General features: G+C 40.5%; 1 protein-coding gene across 17 annotated transcripts in view; it reads left to right on the top strand.

Moving 5' to 3' along the window:
* Positions 1-6,577: 6,577 nt before the first annotated feature.
* The window catches only part of EPB41L2 (erythrocyte membrane protein band 4.1 like 2), a 121,815-nt gene continuing 105,098 nt past the window's right edge, over positions 6,578-23,294 (top strand). For 16 of the 17 annotated variants that reach the window (XR_010070346.1, XM_063329615.1, XM_063329598.1 and 13 more), the window contains exons 1-2: positions 6,578-6,686; positions 10,582-10,663. The gene's annotated coding sequence lies outside the window, so the exon portion shown is untranslated. Of the gene's footprint in view, positions 6,687-10,581; positions 10,664-22,504; positions 22,577-23,294 lie in introns of all 17 variants that reach the window. The other variant, XM_063329599.1, reaches the window with a different exon arrangement.

Raw genomic sequence — 23,294 nt, forward strand, 5'->3', positions numbered from 1 at the left:
CTCTGAAATTGCAAGCTGAAAGTCAAACCAAGAAAATCTTTACACTCAGGAGGAAAACAGATCAGCATGATCAGTGTGGTCCACGGGCCTTTTATAGCAGCAATTCTTCAAGCAGGAGTAGAGATCAGAGCTTATACGGGCACACAGAAATCTGCTGATGAGGCAATACCACCTGTGCACATCTCCGCACAAAGAACATGTAGGCTACTTCCTTGAATTATCTTTATGAGATAGCTATAGGATGTGCCTCTCTAAGTTAGATGATGATGATTATTATGATTATTAATGCACGTGTATCCATTTTATCTAATCCTTTCCACACTAATATCAATATCTTAGAACTTTCTTCCAGTCCTCTCTTTTATATTCAGCTTCTTTCTTCTACACTGTACGAGTGAGCCTTGGCCTCCTTACAAGGTGTTTGTTCTCTCATCCTAAATGCTTTTCACTTTATGGACTTACACCTAAAAGTTGTAGCTACTGTCTATGTGCCAAATTTATCCATCACAGCTTTTGACGTGATGAAGGCAAGCTCTCTCCAACCAGATTCCATTAGCTTTCATCGGTAGTTAAATAAATTAGAATCAGAAGCATTTTAGAGAGCTGTTAACAGAGATTGTATATGAATTGAGAATTATTGGCTTTGCAATTAAAATCACAGATATGCAGCAATCACATTTTTACTCAGCTGCCAAAGACACGCATCCTTTGCTTTTCTTAAAATTATTTTTTTCCCCTGGAGTCTCCATTGGTTGTTATGGTACAGCTATGAAATAACTGATTGTTTTCTTTCTTAACGGGCTTTCATCCTCTACCTTATTACCACACAATAATGTTTCAACTCCATTCCTTTTGGCATAACTGATTTTGAGTCCTGGTTGGCCTGCCAGGTTGGATCTTTCTGTTGTGGATGTTTGCTCTACAAACAAAATCTAGGTCTTCAGCAACACTTGCCACTTACTCATGCCAATATTTGTTATCCGCTTCACTACTCAGTCTGTAGCAGTGCCAAGCAGCAACATCAAGAGAATACAGGCTTTTCACATCAGCAGTCACTTTGAACTACTAGTTGGTTTTTGCTGTTCAGGGGAATTATGTTGTGGCATTGATTTTGATGCTTAACAACACTACAGAATCAAACAAATGGGGAAGATAAAAGACAAATACCACCTACGGGTATCAATTTCACGACCAACATGGTATATTTCCCATGTGTTTCTCTCTCCCTCCCTTATCTCCAGTCAAATAAAGAGTTTAAATTCATTGTGGTTACCTTACATCACATACTGCTCATCTTATGGGTTTTGTTATTTTGTGTTTTGCCTTTAGCACTTGTGCCTCTACAACTTCTATTGCTATTAAAGGCGCAAAGCCCCTTAAAGTGTGCCTTTTCTTCCGGAGGTAAAAGCAGGCATCTTTTCTTCAATGGTGTGGTCTGAAAACCAACATCTCCTTCTACAGGGGTGACATGTCCTAACTTGAGGACAATCTTCAAGTCAGTATAGCAGTAACCAGGAAGAATCTTAGCAATTCAGAAGGTGCACTCACAAGAAAGAGTCTTTTAACCAGTAGTGTCTGCAAGATTGGAATCTTAGTAATTCCAAAACCCCACAATTACATTTATCATCTTATAATCACCATACAAGAGCTGTCAGAGTGTCATTGCTGCATTTGTCCTCCCTGTCAGCACCACAGCTGGGGTGTGAGAAAACTCATGCCTTCATACTGCAGCAATATAACTTGTCTCTTGTTTTGGGCTGCGTCTGACGCGTCAAAATCCAAGGCCAGAGGGAATCCACTGCATGCTTCTACTGCCAGAGACGCAAAGCAGAATCACACATTAAAAAGTACCCAACTGGAAGGGGCATTCCTTGACCAGCAATCAAGTGTAGTAGCAACATCCACTCCTGCGATGCCAAGGGGTACCTTTCACATGATGTCATGCATGTGTATTAATCGTGTAACTCTGAGATGCTCCATACAAATCATAATACTGGGCACATGAAGCCTTGTGTGCTGAATGACTGAAAATGCTGTCCATGAAGAGGGTCTTGATTGATAATGCAGGTTTATCGCATTAAAGTTTCAGATACAATGAACTTCTTTTCCTAATGCACATTTTTATGCCATAGCACGTTTTCATTAATAGAAGATATTTTCACATGCTTTTTCAATGCTTGGAACCTCGCTGGATGCCAGCAGACGTGCCAGCAGACAGAATTCTGGACAAAAAAGGAGACAGATACATTTCCTTTCCAGAAAGCAGCCTTCTAGAAGCTTATTCCCACCTATAAGAAAACTTTATGGAAGAAGTGCCAACACGCAAGAAGAAGAGATACACTCTTTCAGGAGACCAGTTTCTAAACCACTCAGCATTTTATGCACACAATGGTGCGTAACCACAATAGTGGTGCTGAAGAATTAAACTAAAAATTAAGCTCAACAGTAGTTATATTATTGTAGTAGGACTAAACTTTGCAGGTTTTGCATTTACATCAGCATTTACAGCAGTATTGCATTTACATCAGCCATTTCTTTGAACTTTTTTCATTCTTCAAAATCTCTAAAATGGAGAAAGCCTTACAAACAAGAAGGCAGCATCAGTATTTTTCCTTATGCCCTGTTTTCTAACATCCAATAGTTTACAATAGGAAATGGGTATTTTTCCCATCATTTATTTTCTTTTGTAACAGGCAGTGCTGATGGCTGTGCAGCCAGGCTAATGTAGAGTCTTTGTTGAGTGAACATTATGAAGGAGGAGTTACGTTAGTGTCATTTAGGTAAAGCCAAGAAGCAACTTACTGGCGCAAGAGTTGAGCAAATGGCCATTTTGACTACAGACTTATCATCTGTACAGAGAGCAGCTCCAACACAAGGTTTAAAAATTGCTATGCTTACCGCCAGTTGTATGGCTGTAGTCTTTATCTCTGTTAAACGGTGCTTTGGTTGGATCAGCACATTCAAAAAATTTTGCATATTGAGTCCAACAACAGATTGATAACGGTTCTTATCACTGTGGCACCTACACAAAATTTAGACGTAAACTCAGAAAAGCGGAGAGAGGGTGGAGGATAATATTTAAAACTGGATTAATGGCATTTCTCTAATACTAGTGCAGCAGCAGTACATCTCCTAAAAATTATCAGAGTATGAAAATCACCACCTGACATGCTATAGACAGAATGACATAGACTTCATTTGGCTATCCAGATGTTTCATCACTCTGCTTATAAAATTCTCTACATCCTTCTACTCCTTAGGCCATGTGTGTCCCACAATAAAAGAGTTAAGAAGAGCATACACCAAAAATTGTATTACATTTTTTATTTTCTAAAACATAGCTTTTTAAACCGATGAAATTGCTAGAATATTTACTTTTGCAACATTGTACATCAGAGAAGAAGAAAAGTTTGTCATAAGGCAGCAGATTGTTCCAGGAACAAACAGCCTAAAACCAGTGTGAGAAGAAACATCAGCGTAAATAAACCTCTCTGAGGGTTATTGCTAACTGGGGGTCTCAGCAGAGCTGTCTGAGGAGCAAAAAGAGGCAATTCTGAACCAGTTTCTTTTGAAATCTTCCTTAATTTTCTAATCTAGAGAAATTTCACTACAGGCATTTCCACTGGTTTTAGCAACATTGTGAACCTTATTGAAGACAAGATTGTTGCAGGCGCAGCTGTTTTTATTACTATGCCAATTAAATTTGCTCAGGCCAATGGTATTAAATACTGGCAGCCACACAAGTGGTAGCAATAAGAAAAAGCAGTTTGGATGGTGCAAAATCAGGTACCTTACGAAAGCCGCAGAGACCGAGTGTCTCCCATTATGTCTGTAAATTCAGCCTTTAAAAGTAATAGTTACTGTTTTTAGGAAGGCGTGTGAAGCTGCTGTATCATTTTCTTGAGGAACTGGAGCATGTTCTGCTATCATTCCTTCATGCTTAGATGTTACAGCATCTGAGGAATGAACCAGGGAAGATCATACATAGAGTTTTAGAGACTGTTCTGCATATAAAAAGCATCTAGAGGTAAAATCCTAATCTAGTTGGTATTGTGGTAGTTGTAGCATCTGCTATATTAAAGAAAGAACCACAGTGACTGGTTTTCCTGAAAAAGAAAAATGATACTCCATCTCCTCTTTGAAAGAGTTGAAGGCTTTTTTAATGCTGTTTTTGAACATGGAGGAAGAGATACTGAAAATACTTCATTAGCTTTATTGAAATTATACATTATAGTAATTAAAACATGAAGATTACAACATCAAGCAATATAGGTATTAAGAATTAAAACTGCTTGTGCACATGCATTATAATTCCTTCTTTAATTATTAGTCCCTAACCTCTTTCACTGGATGCAGAATGAACAATGCTGAATTAAGCACAGATATCTAATACTGCTTGGTCTCTATTCATTGCCGACTCATTGCTTCTCTGTGTGCTTACATTAATTTCCTTTAACAGCGCTCTCATGAACTGCAGGGTTGCTTTTAGTTCTGAAGCACATGGATTAAAGAAGAGATATTCATCAGTATCTAATAGGATTTGATTTCTCGATTTCATGCATTATGAAATACCCAGAATATTTATGGTATGTTGCCTGTTGACTTCATTTTCAGTAGTCAGCTACTCTTAATGAGACCCCAGCATCTTAAGATTGGCATTGTGAAAACAGATCCCTCAACCCCTTCGCAAAATCATATTCCAGTGATGTGACACATGGTATCACAAAGAAATTTTTGATAAAGAAAACTTCATATCTTACAATGTCTTTAGAATTCTGTAAAGGACACTCAGCAGCCTGAATCATGATCCTGCTGTCACCCCCTCCTCCATTCTAATTTTCCTAGAAATGACACAGGGATTCCATAGAAAATAGCTTATTTTACTGCACAGCTCTGCTCCAAAGTAGAAAAATCTATTCTGTGCACTCAAAAAGTCATGTCTCAGTTTGCATTAAGAGAGTGAGGTGGGAAGCCTGTAGTTAACTTTAGGTTATAATGCATAAAAGGGATGAACTGAAGTTGCACAAGCAACATATACTGCCCAAACCACGACGGCTACGTGCTGGATTTTGCAAATTCGGTATGAGTGCGTGTAATGTAAATAATTTTCTTAATGAGAAAAGATCAAATCTAAAAGAGGCCTTGCTTTCTTAACCAGACAGTTGTTTTGTTGGGGTTTTGTTGGTTTTTGTTTTTTTACACCTGTTTGTACTACATTTCTCTCCCAACTTTTTTCCTTCTCATACATACATGCACAAATTGCAGGCCACAGCATCACCTCTCGGTCCAAGATTTTACACACCTTTCATACGCTGGAAGAAAAGTTATAAAGAGAATGAAAAGGCCCATACATGGTTTAAAGGAGAGCTCAAAGGGCTAAGGTAAGAGTTGCCCTTAGGTGGGGAAGGCGTCAAGGGCAGTCTATCCACAGCACCCCTGGGGCTGCAGCCCATACAGTGCAGCAGCTGCCCGTATGCTCCATCAGGGTGTTCATATCCAGGCCTTCCAGCAGTCAGCATCCACAGACACATCCAACAGATCTTTAACAAAGCGGAAGACAGCCCCCATCAAGATTATTAGAAAATTCAGGTTGTAAGATCTCCAGCCTAACCTCCTGCTGACAGCAGGGCCAGCAGTCTGGCCAGAGCAGGCTGTTCGGGGCTGTGTCCCCTCCGGTGGGGAAAACCCGTGAGGAACCCACTCCATTACCCGACTGTCCTCAACATGAAAAACCTTTTCCTGACACCCAGCCTGAACCTCCCATTTCAGCTCACACCCGCTGTCCCGCAGCCTCCCACCCTGTAGAGCCTGGCTGCGTCTTTGCGGCCCCCTCCCCACGGGTGCTGGGGGGCTGCTGTTACCCTCCCAGCCACATCTCTTCCCCCGGATGAACCAACCCCGTCCCTCAGCCTCCATGGACGGGAGGGGTGTTGCGGCCCGGCCACCTCCGGGACCCCGCTGAGGTCCCTCCGGTGTGCCCGCGTTCCTCCCGGGCGGGGGGCCCTCCTGGAGGCAGAACCAAAGCAGGGTCAGAGGAGCGCTGGGCTGAGAGGGGCTGCCACCTCCCTCCGGCCGCCGCCGCGCTCCCCTCCCGCACAGCCTGCGGAGCCGCCGGCCTCCTCCGCACCCGGCAAGGGCTCATTCCGCCTAACATCCGTGGGTTACGAGCCTGCCTGGACACCCCGCTGCCACAAGCGCTGCGGGGACAGCGGGACCACACCGCCCGCACGGCCGCCTCCCAGCCCGGCGAGGGGCGAAACGGCCCCTGCGGCACCCCCGCGCCACTCGCCCGGGGCCCTGGCCGGCCAGCAGCGCTGCGGGCAGCCACCCCTCCAGTGCGGGCGCCCACGCCGCAACAGCGTTCCCCAAGCCCAGCACCGCTACCCGTCCACAGGCGCACAGAGCCCCCGCAGCCCTGACGGGCATCGGCCGTTGGAGACAGCCCTGAGAGGGGAGATGGGGGCAAAGCGTTCGCTCCGACGATTGACGAACGCCCCAGCCAATGGGGCCGAGGAGGCCCGGCTGAGGCGGTGCCGGGGGCGGGGCGAAGGGGCGGGCGGGGCGCGGATTGGCTGGGGGCGGGGCCGGCGGGGGTTTCTCCCGGGCTGGGCTGACGGCTGCGGTTGGGGAACTTCGATTTCGTATGTGAGCGCGAGCGGTGGCGGCAGCGGCCGTTGGGGCGGCAGGTACGGGCGGGGAGCGGGTCCTGGGGGGGAGCGCGTCCTCCCGCCGCCGGCGGGGAGCGGGGGATGGTGGGGAGGAGGGCACCGGGCAGCCGCAGCGCTGCGGGGGAGGGCGGCCGCACGCCGGGGGGCCGCTACGCCCCGGACCCGCCGGCGTTTTCTCCCGCTCCGTTCCGTCCGCCGCGGGCGAGGCTGGGCCGGGAGGGAGGGGGCAGCTCTGCCCGTAGGACGAGAGCCCGGCCCGGCCCCGGGCGGTTGGGGGCTGTCAGAGCCGCGGCCGGCCGTGGGAGGAGCGGGGACAGCAGGGGGCGGCAGCGGCCCCCGAGGAAGCGTGTCCGGAGCGGCGGCCGCGGCGGGGGAGAGCCCCTCCGCCTGGTGGGGCCTTTCCCTTCTCCTCGGGCGGGGAGGGGGGTCTCTGAGGGGGTCGGCTCCTCCCTCCCCTCCTTTCCGTGGCGGTCCAGGCGCTGGTCGCAGCGCAGCGAGCCGTGCGGGGCCCGCTCTTCGCCGCCCCCTTTGCAGATCTCCCTGGCGGGGGCTACCGCCGCGGGCAGAGCCCGGAGCCTCCACCCGCCCGCCCCGCCGGGGGGCCGGCGCGTCCGGGCGGCCCGGCCTGGACCCGGCTGGACCCGCTCCGGCCGCCGTCCCGGCATCTCTGCGCTTTAGGGTCGCCCGCTTCCTGGTCTGAGGCTGCCAGGCTGGAAAGAGAGGGGTGTTTTCCCCCCAAAATCTGTCCAGATTTCTGTCCGTCATTCTCCCGCACCCGTCTGCTGCATGCTCCGCGAGGAGAGGAGGCTTTTTTAATTTTTTTTCCCTCATGGAGCACTACTACTCATTCTGATAACTTCATCTGTTTACATTTTGGGCTGTTTCTTTCTTTCAACTGTAAGTGAGCAACTGCAGGAAAAAATGAGCTAAACAGGACCTGGCACTGAAGCTCTTTATTAATAATTAGGCAGGGGATGAAACTGGGGAAGGCTGTACATTACTAATTTCCTTCCTCTTCAGGATTAGAATAAAAAAATCAGTGTAGAATCCTATTGTACGTTCTTTATCTGTTATTTAGAAAAGAAATAGTCTGCCTTTCAAGATGTGACAACCTGGCCTATGTATCCATATTATGCACTGAGATCTTTAAAAAAAAAAATGAAGTATTATTTATAAATTTAGGTCCAGAGTTCTTTTCCTATTATTGTTCTTTTGTAAGGCTTTGATTACAGTGCTGTGAAGTCTGAATACTCTTAAAAGAGTTGTTAACACTGTAGTAGCATTTTTAGTGCAGCATTTTTCCACAGATGAAGATCCCACTGAGTTGAAGTTAATCCCTTTTGATGTTAATAGTATTGTGCATGCATGTGTATGGTTAGAATTGACTTAAAGGAGGTTACTGTATGAATGATTGCTGATTGACATAAAGGGAGTTGGTTTGAGGGGTTGTCACCCTAATGATTATGATTTCCAGAAACAGCTTCTGAAATAAACCACTGCCAGGGAACAAATAATAGCCAGCTAGGGAGTAAACTTAGGTTAAGGTGCTTTGATACCAGTAACGACTAGCAAACAGTTCAATTAGGATGGTTTTTTTTCTTCTTGTAAAGCTGTCTAAGACCAATTTTTAATTAAAACCATGTAATTTATAGCTTTTTCATTGACGTGTAGTGCTTTGCTTAGCTTTACTGCCTCATTTTCCTGTCTGCTAGCATGGGTGCTTCCAGAGTGTTAGTGAAATGCAACAAGCATGTAATTCTGGAAAACTTAGCCTTCAGCAAATTCTCATAAACTTGCATGTTTCCAGCCCTGGGGAGTTTGAAATGGCAAAGTACTTTTTTAACAGGATCTAAAAAATAAAGCCACGTCCTTTGTCATCATACTCGTAAATTTCAACCATCAGATTGCTGCAATCCCTAAGTTACAGAGCCAAGCAGTTACACAGAACAGACCCAGTTCAGACCCAGTTTCGTGGCATCCTGGGTTACGCAGGCATGGCCCTGAAAGGATATTCAGCTGAAGCGTTCTGCTTCAGCTGCTACTGTCCTCCCTTCCAACAAGTTTCCATTTCTGCTTGCTATGCTGTTTTCTATCTGGTGTTAACCTCTATGGTGGGAAGTTGAGCTGCTTTCTCTTGCTTAAATTGCAGTGTTCTGCTGAGTTTGATTCCCTTTGGGCTTAGAATGTGACCTTCCCTTCCATGTTTTCCGAGGTTAAGGTTCTCAAAGTTTATGTCAACAGTTTGTACCTGTGTCAGATGAGCTTGCATTGTAACAATGTCATTTAGAATGGTCTAGGCAAGACTTTCAAAACCATATATGTTCTGCATGCACACATGCTGAAAATGGAGAAGAGGGAGCGTTCAAACTTCTTACCAGCTAGGGCTGTGTGGAATAGACTTCCAGGCATCATTCCTTTGGAAATATATATTTTGTTCTACTTCTAATTTGATAAGTCTCCAGCAACTGCAGTCAATTCATACAAAGTTTCTGATTTTTATTACCACTTTTTGATGTAACTTAAAAAGTAGGAGCAAAGGCAGCTCTCTGAAGCCAGTCAGACTTGCTGATGTCTGTTAATGGGCTTTCAGAGACAACACTGAATAGCTCTCATTTAGAAAGGGTAACCTGAAGAATAATTGTATTACTTATGATTCAGATCATATGGAATACAATTTAGTAAATGTGAATATAGGCAAAATATGCATTTTTCATGTCGCCAACTCCCAAGTCACACATTTAAAGATGAAGAACATGGGTCACGGGTGGAGAATGGGAAAGTATTCTGGGAAGTACAGACATTTAAAGGAGGTATTGTGGGTTGTGATTAATAATAATTTGAACATAAGATCTCTTTAAGTAGTTAAAAAAAATCAAACTAGGTATATAAACAACATAACTTATATGACAAGGTAATAATATATTTCTGTATTTGGTGCTTGTGGGATTCCTTTTTGAATTCTGTGTTCACTTTTGGCATTAAACTTTATAAAGTTGATAGTAGTAACCTGAAAGAATTTTGGTAGTTAAAGAACTGGGAAACATGTTTCAGTACGAAAGATTGACCTATTTAAGGATTAAAAAGGGGGGGAATGAAATAAAATGGTGATAGATGTACCTGTAATGTGGATGAGAGCGGATGATAGCGGCTATAAAAGGATTCAATGGCAGGAAAAGGATCTAAATGGCTTACATTTTTAACAGTTATGTCTGTAGTATACAGCATTACTCTAATTCTTGAAAGAGGACAAGTTTTCTACATTTTAGTTTACCATGTGTAAATTTCAATAGGGTAAAAATGATTTTGCCAAAGGTGGTAGTGTATAGTTTATTTGCTGTTAGACATTTTTAAAGATTGAATGCTTTCCTGCGAAAGATGTACGAATTCAAATGGTGTTTTTATTTTTGAACTGATCTTAAGTTGGGGGAGAATGAAAAGAGGGAACGTGGACTATATTCCTCATTGCAGGCAAAATTAACCCAAGAAAAGCAGTATTCAAAACTGTTCATTGTATACTCACACAATGGCTGGACACAAGAAAGAGGATGGAAGAAAGAAAAGGGGATGTGGAAGTGTGTGATTGTGTTATAGCCTGAGTTATACAAGAAGTCAGACTGCATTGTAAGGGGTTGCTTCTGGCCTTCTAAATTGAAAGAAGACTCCTCTTGACTTTAAGAGCATTAGATTTATCATGAACTGCTACACTTTTTTTTTTTTTGAAAGAGATAAAAGTTGAAATGCAAGTTAAATGATTGTGTATTTTTTTTCTTCCTATTTGAAAGGGTGTTCACATTTTAAAAATATATTTCTCACTTAAGCACAGTTCAGTTTCACTTACCGGGTTTTATAATTCACTCAGTTGACAGGAAAATTTTTGGTGTAATGTCACTCCAAATTTTACTCTCTCTTATAGGTAAAGAAGATATTGTGCTGTTATCCAGTTGTCATAGTTGATTGCATTCTACTAATCTTCAAGACTTGTACTGGAATTAGAGGTAACTTGTGATTTATTTTTTCAATATCAGAAAATTCTCTGTAGGAATTCACTAAATAGGTGAAGTTCTGTGGTTTGTTTCAACTTCTCAAATATTTTTGCTGTTAATGTGATAAATTTACATGGTTTAAGTTGTCAGTTTTGTAGTATTATACAAGAAAGACACACATGATGATACAGTGAATATTTTGACTTTCACGAAGTCTTAAATCCTTAATGAAAAGTTTGTGCTATAAATTCTGTGAAGGTAATTTTACTAGTGAATTATTTCCTCCATAGACTTCACCTTGTATTTGAGTACTTTGTAAAGATTTACAGAAGTGAAGGCTGTATCAACAGAATATTGATTAATTACTATTGAGTAATACAAAAATAGTCATTCTGTTTGGCTAGTGAAATGAGAAAAGTATGTTCTGTGTATGGTATGAGATTATAATGCAAGTGGGACAGCTCGGTAAGAATACATGCTTGTTTATTTTAGCATACTTGGGGGAAAAAAGTTTATTTCCATTGCATTAATGTCTGATGTTATAGTGGCACTATGCAAACACTGCATTACAGCAACTCTGTAAGTGTTGCTACCTGCTCAGCTAGTTCTGTAGGCATTGCTGACAACGCTGAATAGTACTTTCTAGTTTCAGTTTACAGCTCATGGCTTTGTTTCTCCGTTTTACATTCTTTACGTAGTTCCTTACATCTGACATACTAATTTGAAAATAGAAACAGTCAGAAGAAATCTATGGACTTGATATGTAAAACTGCAAACCCCAGCAAAACAAAACTCAAATCCTGTTTCTCTTCTCAAATAATTCTCTTCACCTTCTTGCCTTCCACACTCCTGTACCCTGGGTTTTTTTCCCAGTTCTGGAGGAAAGCTGGGGCTGGATCTTTTCTCGTTCTATGAGAGCAGAGGACTCAATTATAGGTAATGTTTGAGGTCTCATAAAGGAGAAGTTAAGATTTATTTTTTTTTTGCTCTGCATAGCACAACTTCCTTTGGTGGCATGATGTTTCATGACTGGACTCAAGTATGAGATGCTTTGAAGGCCTGACTTCTGCTAAGTTGGTCTCTTGTATAAATACTGATAGGATGGCTCTGAATATTCTCAGAAGCAGGTAGTAGTGTGGTGGTGTTTTTATTTTTTCTAATGGAGATAAGGTACTACTGCTGTTCATCTATGTAGTGCTTTTATTAACAGTAGCTTGACTCTTCAGAGACCTTGTTGTGAAGGAGCATTGCAAAATCATCTCTTTAACTGGAGACTTCAGTGTCTAGGGGGTTGACTGAATGCGTTACTTAATGTTATATATACCATGGTGCTCATATTCGTCTGTGTCTGGGTTTCCCCTCCCTGGATCCTTTCTGAAAATGTGATATGGCCTGTCTTTTAACTTACCTTGCTGTTACTAAGTGATGCGACCTGTGTGCTCTGTAAGGTCATTGTTAGAAGGCTTTGGCATTCAACAGTAAAATAGGGTTAGCTAAGGACAGTTTAAAGGGAACTGTGGATTGCTTTGGTGCTCTAGGTTTGAATCTTCCCTTTTGCTTCTAACGTTGTCTGTGCGGTTTTCTATTTGCAAAGCCCTAGTTCTGGAGAAATGTTCCATTGGAAAAGATGTTCAGTTACCAGGAAATAAAAATAGACTCTAAAAAAGAAGTGCGGACTGTCTGAAAGATTGGTTTCATCTTAAATTGCTTGCACTGATGACAAAGCAGAGTTTAACCAAATATTTATTGTTGAAATTACTCTGTAATTAGTAGTGTTGTACAGCTAAATGTAACACCAGATTTTACTGTAAATTACTGCTATCCCATTACTGTGGCTTGAGAAGTATAGACTATAACTGTGGTATTCTTTTTAGTGGCCTGGATAAGAATTTGACTACAACGTTTTAAGAACATAGTTTTTGTATTTTTAATAACATTCTTCAGTATGTATTTAAATGCATGATGTGATCTTTTACCACAATGGAAAATTAGAACAGCTTTTTCTAATTTGAAATGCTCAGTTATCCTGTATATGTGATTTAAAATATATATTCTTACTGCAAGCTTTTGAATTGGTATAAGACGACCTTTAAATTCTGATTGACTCAGCATGTATCCTACTTCTTCTGAAAATCAAACCAAAATTAAAATCTGATGATAAATACACACTTGGGTTTCACATTTGTTGAAACATTTTTATTGCTTCCAGTTACTCACAAAAGCAAGGATTCATTAATAAAATATTTCAGAATATACTGAGTATGTCCTGCAAACTCGTTTGAGGATGAATGTTTCAATTTTGGATCTGAAAGTTCTTGTTCAATTTCCAAATGCAGTGTTTCGTACTTTGTAGAGACTATTTGTAAATGAACTATTTATGGTTTCCTCAGTTGAAAGAAGTTGTTTTAGCCTCTGTTTGGCTTCCTCCTTTTGAAGTTCTGCTTAAGTGCCCTACTTAAATAATACTGTAACTGCAGTTGTTTCATCATTGATCAGTTGAAGAAATGTGACAAAATAGTAAGCCTGTATATCAGTGATCTTCTCTTAGAGGATTGGATCCTGTTTCTTTGTGGCTTTTTGCGTACTTTTCCTGGTAGGATTTTGCATGATTGGACCATGAATTTGAAGCAAATCCAATGTCTGGAGGAAAAGAGGAGGAAAAAACCCACAACCAAAACCCAAAGAATGTCCTAGCATAAATTTCATACTTAAGTCCATGTTTGGTCCAAAGACTGCTTTGCCCCCCTGTATTGTAGAGGTTAGCTATGCAAGGGTCAGAGGTCCCTTGGATCAAGCCTGGGATAGCAACATATCAATTATACTACTCCTTCTTTACAAACCCCAACTGCAAGTGATTTTAGTATTAAACCTGTTTGGGACCTTTAATTATGTCATGTTAATTAACTTAAGCTGTTGGACATTTGGTCTCACTTCATATGTGCTTTTTCCACTCTGTGTGCTTGAGGATGTGTCTTACAGAAAGCCATTAATGTTTAATGAGATCTGTGCACTTGCAGATTTATTCCCCCCCCCCTTGAGTATAGTATTTCCTTACAACATGAGACCATTGTAACTTTTTCTGAATACATTGAAATATTTTCATTCGTAAGGATAAGATATATTTCTGAAGACTGAAATCCATATTCTCAGTCTTTATCTCTTAATTCCATTCAGTAGAAAAGGTGAAACACATAGCATGTTAAAACATTACATTTTTTTGGTCAGTTGAATTTAGTCCCAGTGTCATTTTGGAAAGTAAGGATGTTACTGAAGTTCCATGGGATAACTGCAGAATAGAATAATGACTTACAGTAGAGACCGAGTACTGGAGGTATTGGGGGGAAAGTTTACAGTATTATCAGCATATTGTTCTTTTACTGAAGCAGTAATGAAACTCTATATAAGTGAATTTGGGAACACTTAAATTCTGTGTTGTAGGTGAGAAAAATACTTGGAGACAAACTTTTTAGCAAGTCTCTTTCTCAGTGGTAGTATAGTGAGCCTCTGATCCTCTATATGCTCACTGCAAAACCCTAGGGGCCCTGTTGCGATAGGACAAGGGAGTAATGGCTTTAAACTAAAAGGGGGAAGATTTAGACTAGATATAAGGAAGAAATTTTTTACGAAGAGGGTAATGAGACACTGGAACAGGTTGCCCAGAGAGGCTGTAGATGCGCCATGTCTGGAGACATTCAAGGTCGGGTTGGATGGGGCTCTGAGCTGCCTGGTCCAGTTGAAGGTGTCCCTGCTTACTGCAGTAGAGGTTGGACTAGAAGACCTTTAAAGGTCCCTTCCAACCCAAACTATTCTATGATTGTTGTTTAGGTGTAGTTCAAACAACTTTCCTGCAGTTCAGAGTGAAAGGGAACCTAACAAAACCAAGTTGATTAAGGTATTGTAAATCTTTTGTATTGTCTATTTCATGGGCCATCATTAGGAGAGATGGTTAACTAGTACTTTTATTTAAAAACTTAAAGGTAGACTGGTTGACATGAAAATGGTGTTGATATAAAATTTCCTGTATCTTCTATAAGAAGCTTTTAAAGTGTGTAGGGTTTTGATTTTTTTTTTGTGTGTTGTAGGTTGTTTGTTTGTTTTACTTCACATATTCATGTTGGAGGTGAATACTTTGCTCTGACCGTACTCCCCTGATATTGGACTGTGCTTTTGAAAAACTACCACTTCAGAGCTGAAATTGCTGTATTTTCAGTAATGATAAAAATCAAAGCAGGACTGAAGGACGTGAATTTTGTGTGTTAGAATTTGTACTACATGGTATATGAAGAAGTTATTCTAGTTCCTGTAATAGGGAAACTGCTTACATTTTAGGCATTAGGAGCTAGTGCAAGACAATGTTATGAAATACATTTATGTTGTCACGGGTTTTTTTCTTTTTTTGCTTGCTTCTAACCTTAGTAAAAAAACATGTCTCTTTCTTATTAGGAATTCTCTGTATTTTCCTTGAGTGCTATTTTCTTTTGGTCTACCTTCTATTTGTCATTGGATGCTGTTCTCCATTAAATTTTTAATTAAATTTTGAAGTTTCCCTCTTCGAGGTAACTTCTTAGTCGAAAATGTTGGTTTGTTTCTTTGTTTGGTTGTTTTTTTTTTAATTTTAGTAAAGTTAGATGATTTTTTTTTAATATGTAATTAGTAGAGCTGAAATTCAGTAGTGCAGCAGCCACTTACTGCTTCTTTTAGAAGAATACGCGGTTTTGTCGACCTCTTTGAATTACACTGTGTTACTTCCCCGTGGCTTCTGCAGCTTGTCAAATCTTGTTCTTCCCTCACCCTCTTTTTTTTTTTTTTTTTTTAAATATAAAATGGAATAAAGATGATCTTTCCTTTTGGGGGAAAGCGAAGTTTTGGTTGTTTGTGGTTTGGGTTTTTTGTTTGGTTTGGTCCCCCCCCCTGTCTCCCCCTACCATGGGTATGGAGTTTTTCCATTTCTTTTAGAGCAGAGCAAGTTCTGCTGACTACCTGCAGGCTCTGCCTCCCACCAACGTGTTGGAGCCAGTCACCTCCAAGTCTATTGGTGCCGTGTGTGCGTGTGAAGTCTGCAGGACAGTGCTGTGTTGTGACCACATTGGTCTGCTGTCAGATGACACCGATTCTTGACAGTATCTCCTGATTTGAGGAAGAGGGCTTCTGTATACTCTAGGCATTGCAATAGTGTTTCGTGGCAGATGAGACTCTTGGATTAGGGTAGCTTTGTTACACAAATGCAAAAATGTCTGATTTTGTGCCGTTAAGTCTTTTTTTCCCCAGATAGTGTTATTCTCTGATAGTTCAAGAATGCAACTGATACTAGAATAATTGTGTGGAAATTGTCTTACTTAAGTTTCTTGGTATTGTAGAGACTTGAGTAACTTTCTCACAACAGAACAATGTTAGTTTGATTTCTATATGGAAACACAGTTGGAAAGTTTTGCAGTGTATATTTCTTCTATAAAATGAAAGAGAAACAAAATGATAAAATAGCAACTTTGACATCTCTCAAAAGAAAGCTTCATGACTTAAATATTCTTATCAGAACACCAAGATTCTGCTTTAATGGGAATTCCACCTGTACCTTTTTTCTAGTTGTTTGCTATTGTTAGGGTATGAACAGTTGTCTTTTTATAGAAGACAAACAATGTTTTGCTATCAGATTTTTGCAAGCTTAAAATTATAGTTATTTCTACTTTTCAGAAGCATAAAGTAAAATTACAGAAATTTGTTTTCTTTAAACATATTTTTGCAGAGCATTATTAGTCTGAAATGATATATGAACTATGATGGCATGGAGGGAGAATGTACTACTGTAGGAGTGAATTGGAGCGAGAGACACTTGAGACATTTCTGACTGTGACTCATTATTTCTTTGTCTGGTTTGGTGAGCTTAGAGAGCAGAATGTGACTTTTGTACCTTTGATCATATGTATCTTGTATGTGCAAACATTTGAACAGCAAATGTGGCCACTAACTGGGCTGTAATTTTTTTTTTGTTCAATACTAAACTTGAGCTTATTAGTGATGTCAGTGGGCAACTCTGTCCACAGACCATTCAAGGACAGTACTTTTGAACTATTGCTCCTATCGTGGGACCTTTAATACAAGAATGTACTTAGGCCTTTAAATTAGCAGGCTGAGTATCTGTAGTCTGTATGGGGGTTACGTTAAGCAACCAAAGTTGGGCTTCCATTTACAGCAGCAGATGTACTGGTTTGAGTATGATTTCTTTTCCCTCTCCTCCATTTCAATTTATCCTCTTAAAGGCATGGTTCCCTGTATTTTCTTTCCCCTTCATCCCTTCAATTCCAAGCCCTTTGTAACCTTCTCCTCCCCACTTCATTTTCTTCTGTTCTTTTGTCTTTTTTGTTCTCCTCTTGAATTAACTCTAAAGTAAACACTGCTGTTGTTTACAAAGTCCTGTACTACTGAAGAATTGAAGACGGCTTTTGCTCAGCTCGTCATGGCTAAAGAAACATTTGTAAGGAGTTGAGAGTAGTCTGATGGTGATACTCTGCAAAGGTATGCAAAACTCCTTGTGTCTGCTGTGAGCACTAAAATGTCACCTGAACCACAGCTGGTATTTTTAAATGCTACACATTAAGGGCGTAGCTGAAATTGAAGCAGCCACCTCAGAATTCTTTGTTTAAAAACAGGCAACATAGGTATTGACACAGATGAGATAATCTAATGTCAACATGATTGCAGTATAAAGACTCTTCTCTTGCAATATCAAACTAAGCTGAATGTGCTCCCATGCAGCGCTTCTATCCTTTTGTTTTGAAAACAGTTGTTGCTCCTTTCACCCTGCTAGACTAAGGGAGGGAGATGCCTTGTTATCTTTTGAGGTATATCTTCCTTTTCATGAAAAACCTTTCAATTTACTGACCTGTCTCTATGCTTGAAAAGCACTGCCATAGGCTACACTTACTTTTCAGGAGTATGCAAGTCATTCACATGACAAAACTGTCTTTGATGCTGATACCCCTGAAGGGCTGTTAATTCTGCAAAGTCTAAAATAAAAGCACTGAATTGCTAGCAAGAATTTTGCTAGCAATTCAGTGCTTTTCAGCCAAGAGAGCATGCGTACTATGTTCAGTTTTCCACTTGGATCCACCGATTTGGTTGTACCTACTTTTTTGAATCATTTGTATGCTTTGTTGTTTTGCTGCTATTTTTCAAAACGCGTGTGGAAATTTTAGTTTAGATGTTTTGAGGAACCGAGCACAGCTATAAAACTCTTAAAATTCTTAGCTTGCTGCTGCACACAGAGAAGCGATAGCAAGAGAAAAGTCACTAATGCACGTGGAGTGTGCCTAGGAACAAGCTCCTGGGCTTTGACTTCCACTAGCTTTCCATTTCTGATTGCTGTGCTAAACAGGGCATAACTTTTGCAGTGGGAAGTAAGAGAAAAGGAGGAATCTAAAGTTGCGAGTTTCTTTCTTTATTTATTTTGTTGGGGTGGGTTTTTTTTGTTCCGAAGTTACCTACGGTTTTTGTTCTGCAGCCTTTTGTACCTTGTTAGGATAAGCTGTACTTATTCTATCTCATGGACAAATGCTGCTAGTCTTTTTCTTCTTACAGCTGGTGGGCTTTGTGGCTATTTGTCTAGCATCATAGTGCAAGTGGTGATATTCAGAGATCTGACTGGCAGTTTTTAAATAGCATAAAGTACAATAAGTGAGAAGTGAAGAGACTTGCAGTTTGATGTAAGGCAATGACTGCATTATTGTGGTTTTGTGCTCACAAGACATTTGAGTCAGCATTACAATCTATGATCAGTAAGATGCTGCTTTATTTCCTGTGGGTGGTTTTATTTCCTCTTATATAGGGAATTTTGACTTAAACATTTAACTCAGTCTATAAAGCTAAAATATTTCTAAAACATCTTCACTGCCTGTTGTTGCTGCAGACTTACAGAATGTATAAGAAATACAGGAATTTTAATTAGCAGAACTAACTTCTTCTGATTCTGATATACTGTCATTGCCTACAATAATATCATATTTTTAAACTGTGACTTCTCAGTTAAAAAGGTCCTGCATGAAAATGGTTAGTTACAGTGACTCTCTAAAATCATTGCCAGCAGTTCGCATGAGAGATGGTGTTGAAATACAGCAGATGATAGGTAGGCAGAAAAATACCTTTTTGGGAGAGATTTATTGTAGTGAAAACTATGATTCTTTTACCACAAAAATACAAAGACAGATGCATTAAGAAATTTCTGAATGTTTTTAATGACTTTATTTTTGGTGGTCTTATGACTATTGTATCCATGTTGTTCTGTAGGTTATGTAAGTGTTAGGAGACTGGAGTGTTATTAAATATGAGGTATCTCCTGACTTTTCAGAAAAGGTTGAGATGCCATTATGAGAATTCTAAATCAGATCTGCTGAGTTCTTGCAATAAGATGCCAAAGACCCTTCACTTTTTTTCTTCCCCATGGAGTCTCAAGAGTATTGTAACTTGATTTATACTTTTGTTTTCTCTTCCAAGTCAAGAAACTTAATTAAGCAGCTTAGGCTCTACACAGGTTGCAAATGAACTTCTCTAATGTATTTTATGATAGATATGTCTAACATAGCCTACTGACCTTGGTGTGTTCAAGAGAAATATATATGGAAGCTGGCGTAGTCAGCTCTCTGGGTGAGACCAAAGTGCTTCATATATTTCCTATATATGAAGATGTGTCTGTGTCTAAACTATTATTGCAGCTTTGTAACTGTCCATTAGTGCTCAGATTGGAAGTATCTGTGAGTGAAGGTAACCTTTTGATGTGATGACATCAAATGGAAGCAGTGACACTTCTGTTTCCGTACGCAGTGGTTGTGCTCTCTGCTTCCAGTCTAAGAGGTCACCATGGCCAATAAAGTAAACTGCAACAAATTCTATGCCCTTGTGGCAAGGGTACAGAAGTGATGCCATGAGTTAACTGTAGTCTGAGGAATTGCTCCTGCCAGAATTCCAGCATGGCTGTCTAAAGTTTTGTTTTCTCAGATCTGTCAGCTGCAACAGTTGAGGTACATTGATAATCAGGGTGAACTAATTTAGTTTGAATATTTGCAAAGCCATCATGACTATTTGACCAAAATTATCAAACTAGCCATGCAGGAGACAGGTGTTTTTATCTACATCATCTTCTCTGCATTATCACTTCAAATACCTGCAGCAGGCAGAGCTTCCCAGCTCTGTCGTTGTGCTTTTATGATCAGCTAACTGTCCACCTGTTTCTGAACGCAGATTCTTTGGGTTAAAGGCACACATTAGTTTGCATTCTGAGTGTAATGGTGGGAATGGGGAGTGGAAGCAAGACACCTAGAATGCAAAACTCGTGAGAGTCCTGCAAGCTGAATAAACTGGATTTAGAGATCCCATCTATCTAATATCAGTTGAAATTGGCTTATATTGCTGAATTTGCTTCTACTGACTTCTTTCAAAAACTTTCTAATGAATGTAGTAGTAGCGTGGAAAAGCAGGACCTGAACAGTAGAATTTTTAGGTAATAATCAGTTTTTCATATATTTGAAATATTGCTCCACTCACGTTCTTTCTCCTTTTTCCTCACTTTGTGCTCTGATGCTCTACTATACAATATTCAGTAATAGTTGTAAGTAGTAATCTGGGAATACTGAAAATACTAGCATTTCTTAGCTAATGGTGACAAATATGTTGTTGACTTTCTTGTAATCCTCCTCAGAATTAAGTTCAAGTTTACCTGAAAGCATCAGGACTTTAAATACTTAAAACTAAGTTCTAATGGAAGAACTTCATGAAGGATGTTTTTCTATGACTTTGTCTTGCTCTCCTTTATAACAAAATGTCAGCTTTCTTCCTGTCACTAATACATGTTTCTGTCCTGTCAGCATCTCCTTCCTTTGTTTTCTTCCATTATTCCCTAATTATACTTGATGCAGAACTGTCCAGATATCACTAGGTAAGCGTCTATTTTGTCTTGCTGGTAAGTGTTGACGGTAAGGCCAGGAAGCCAAATAGAATAGGTTACTTACGGGTTTGTGCTAGACACTCTTCACTTTGGATTTCTTTCCTGCCAAACTGCTTTTATGAGTCATGTAGAAATTAAGTATTATTGGGACCTCTGGGCCACTGCTAAACCTGGTTAAAATTGACCACTGAATGAAAACATTACTAGAGGAGGATTACAAACAGATAAACAGTAAGTATGATTGCACAGGTCTCATCTCCATAGGAAACCAGGCCAACATTTGTATTATTAGCTGGTCTGAGGTAGGGATTCTGGTTTCGTTTTTGTGAAGTACTTGGAATTTGTCATAGGAGAACATAAAGGCATTTTTGTCTTAATTTTACATACTGTCTTTTTCCTGCTTCCCTTGGAAAACATGATTAGTCCTGTGCCAGAAGTCATAGACGTGGTGAGGTTGGAGGGGACCTCTGGAGATCACCCAGTCCAACCCCTTCTGCTGCCTAGTGCAGGGTCACAGAAACTTGTCCAGTCAGGTTTGAATACTTCTGAGGATAGAGACTCCACAGCTTCTTTAGGCAACCTGTTCCAGTGTTTGATGACCCTCAGAGTAAAAAAAGATACTAACTTCCTCCCCCGCTTATGTTTAAGTAGAATTTGCTGTATTTTGATTTGTCTCCATTCCATCATATCATTTCACTAGGTACCACTGTGTAGAACCTGCCTCTGTTTTCTTTACTACCCTCCATCAGGTATTTGTATACTGTGATAAGATCCCCTGACCCCAGGCCTTCTCTTTGCCAGGCTAAACAATCCCAGCTTTCTCAGCCTCTCCTCATACAGCAGATGCTGCAAGCCTTTAACCATCTTTGCTGGACTTGCTCCACTATGTCTTCAGCTTGCTTGTACTGGGGAGCCTAAAACTGGATGAACCTGCAAACCATAATGTGCATCGGCACAGACAATAGTCTACTGTGAATCCACAGGTGTGTTAGGTATGGGAGGGCGTCCTACTAGTTTGTCTTGTAATACTCTGGCATGTATGGTCTGTGTACATTTTGCCAATGATTACCTTGGTGTTCGTTATAAGAACATAGCGCTCATACTTGGTTCAGAAGACCAGCTTCCAGGCTTGGATAAGGTATTTCAGATGGCAGTAATAGGGTAGGAGAAGATTTGTCAAAAGAGGATCAATACAGAGAATGGGGTTTACTTTTAAGTATACATGCGTACATATATATATAAAACATTTTCCTAGCTTGTGATCTATAAACTAATGATTGAAAAGGTACATGATTTAGCTTCTAAAGTAAAGGTGAGAGATTTCTTCTGTTTTGTTTCCTTTTGATCATTATTTATGTGTAGAGATATGTCTTGAGGAGATGCCAGATCAGGCTTAAACTCAGTATGTGATGCACAGTAGTTAGACTTACAGCAGTTACGGAAATCTTACTCCTGGGAGACAGAAGTCAACGTTTCCAATTTCAGTTGAGAATTCTGGTTTACTTTAGCAGGCTTTTTTCCCTCTGAAATTGTTTACCCTTTTGCCCGCTTTTTGCTTCGAGAATGGTTAATGGTAAAGAATTCAAATTCAAGAATGGTTCTGGTAAAACTGGGTATTGTAGACTGCTTTTTGCTGTCAGGCAAATTTTGCTGCTGTACAAACTCACACTGTGTGTTGTTGACTTTTGTTCCAAAACCCATGTCAACTGTTTTGCTATATCCTCTTTTAACTTCACTCAGCTGAATATATCTTATTTAGCAACTGAAATCTCTGACAGCTTATCATGAGTAAAAGGTCTTATTTCCTCCTTTTTTACAAATAGGAAAAGATGTTAACTAGCAGAAGGATGTTGCAAGTTAGGGAAAATACAGTCATTATTGTTACCTTATTAACAAGTAATTTTCTGGGCATCTTTCAGTATGTGGACAACTCTTCTGTGTTAGACCTAAATGACAACGGATTCTTCTTCTTTGGAAGCCTTATTATGAAAGTAAGAATTTTCTTAAATGCGTTCAGATTATTTTTGACAGAGTTTTAACATAGTTATTAATACCTTCTTCGCATTTGTTCTTCAACAAGATCTTTTGAATTTATTGTTAGCTACCCTTAGTTTTTACTAAATGAGGACTCTTGAAATCCTACCTCCTGGTTTGTCTATTATTTTATTAGTATTGTTCATATGGCATAATACCAAATTAGTTACTAGAACATTGCCATGCTATAGTAATGAAGCAAACCGAGTACCTCAGCGCTGTAATGCTGTCTGTTATTTGATTCCCTGATCCATATATTTTGCTTTTCTACTTACTATCTTTCTGTTGCCTTTTTAAGCATCAGAAGCTATCCATCAACCTAGGGCATGCTGTGACTCAAAGTACAAAACCCACAGTCCTTCACAGGTATTCCTTTACGGTTTCAGACCAAGGGAGAACCTACTAGTAGACCACACAGTATAGTGGGCCTGGTGTCAACTGGGGCCCTATTCACCGAATAAATCTGACCCTCCAACATGTTTTGAAGAGTTTCATGAGTAATGGGAGACAGAGTCTCTGTGTTAGATTACAAAAGTTGTCGTGGTTGTCATCTGGGTTGTTAAAAAAATACAGAATATGCTTGATCAAATGAAGCTGAGTGTTCCAGGCAGGGAATTAACTGAGCTTCTTTTAAATGTGGAAGCTGTGCCTTTTCTTTTTCTCTGACCCTAAGCA

This window comes from Chroicocephalus ridibundus, chromosome 3, assembly GCF_963924245.1.
Source record: "Chroicocephalus ridibundus chromosome 3, bChrRid1.1, whole genome shotgun sequence".
Lineage (NCBI taxonomy): Eukaryota > Metazoa > Chordata > Aves > Charadriiformes > Laridae > Chroicocephalus > Chroicocephalus ridibundus.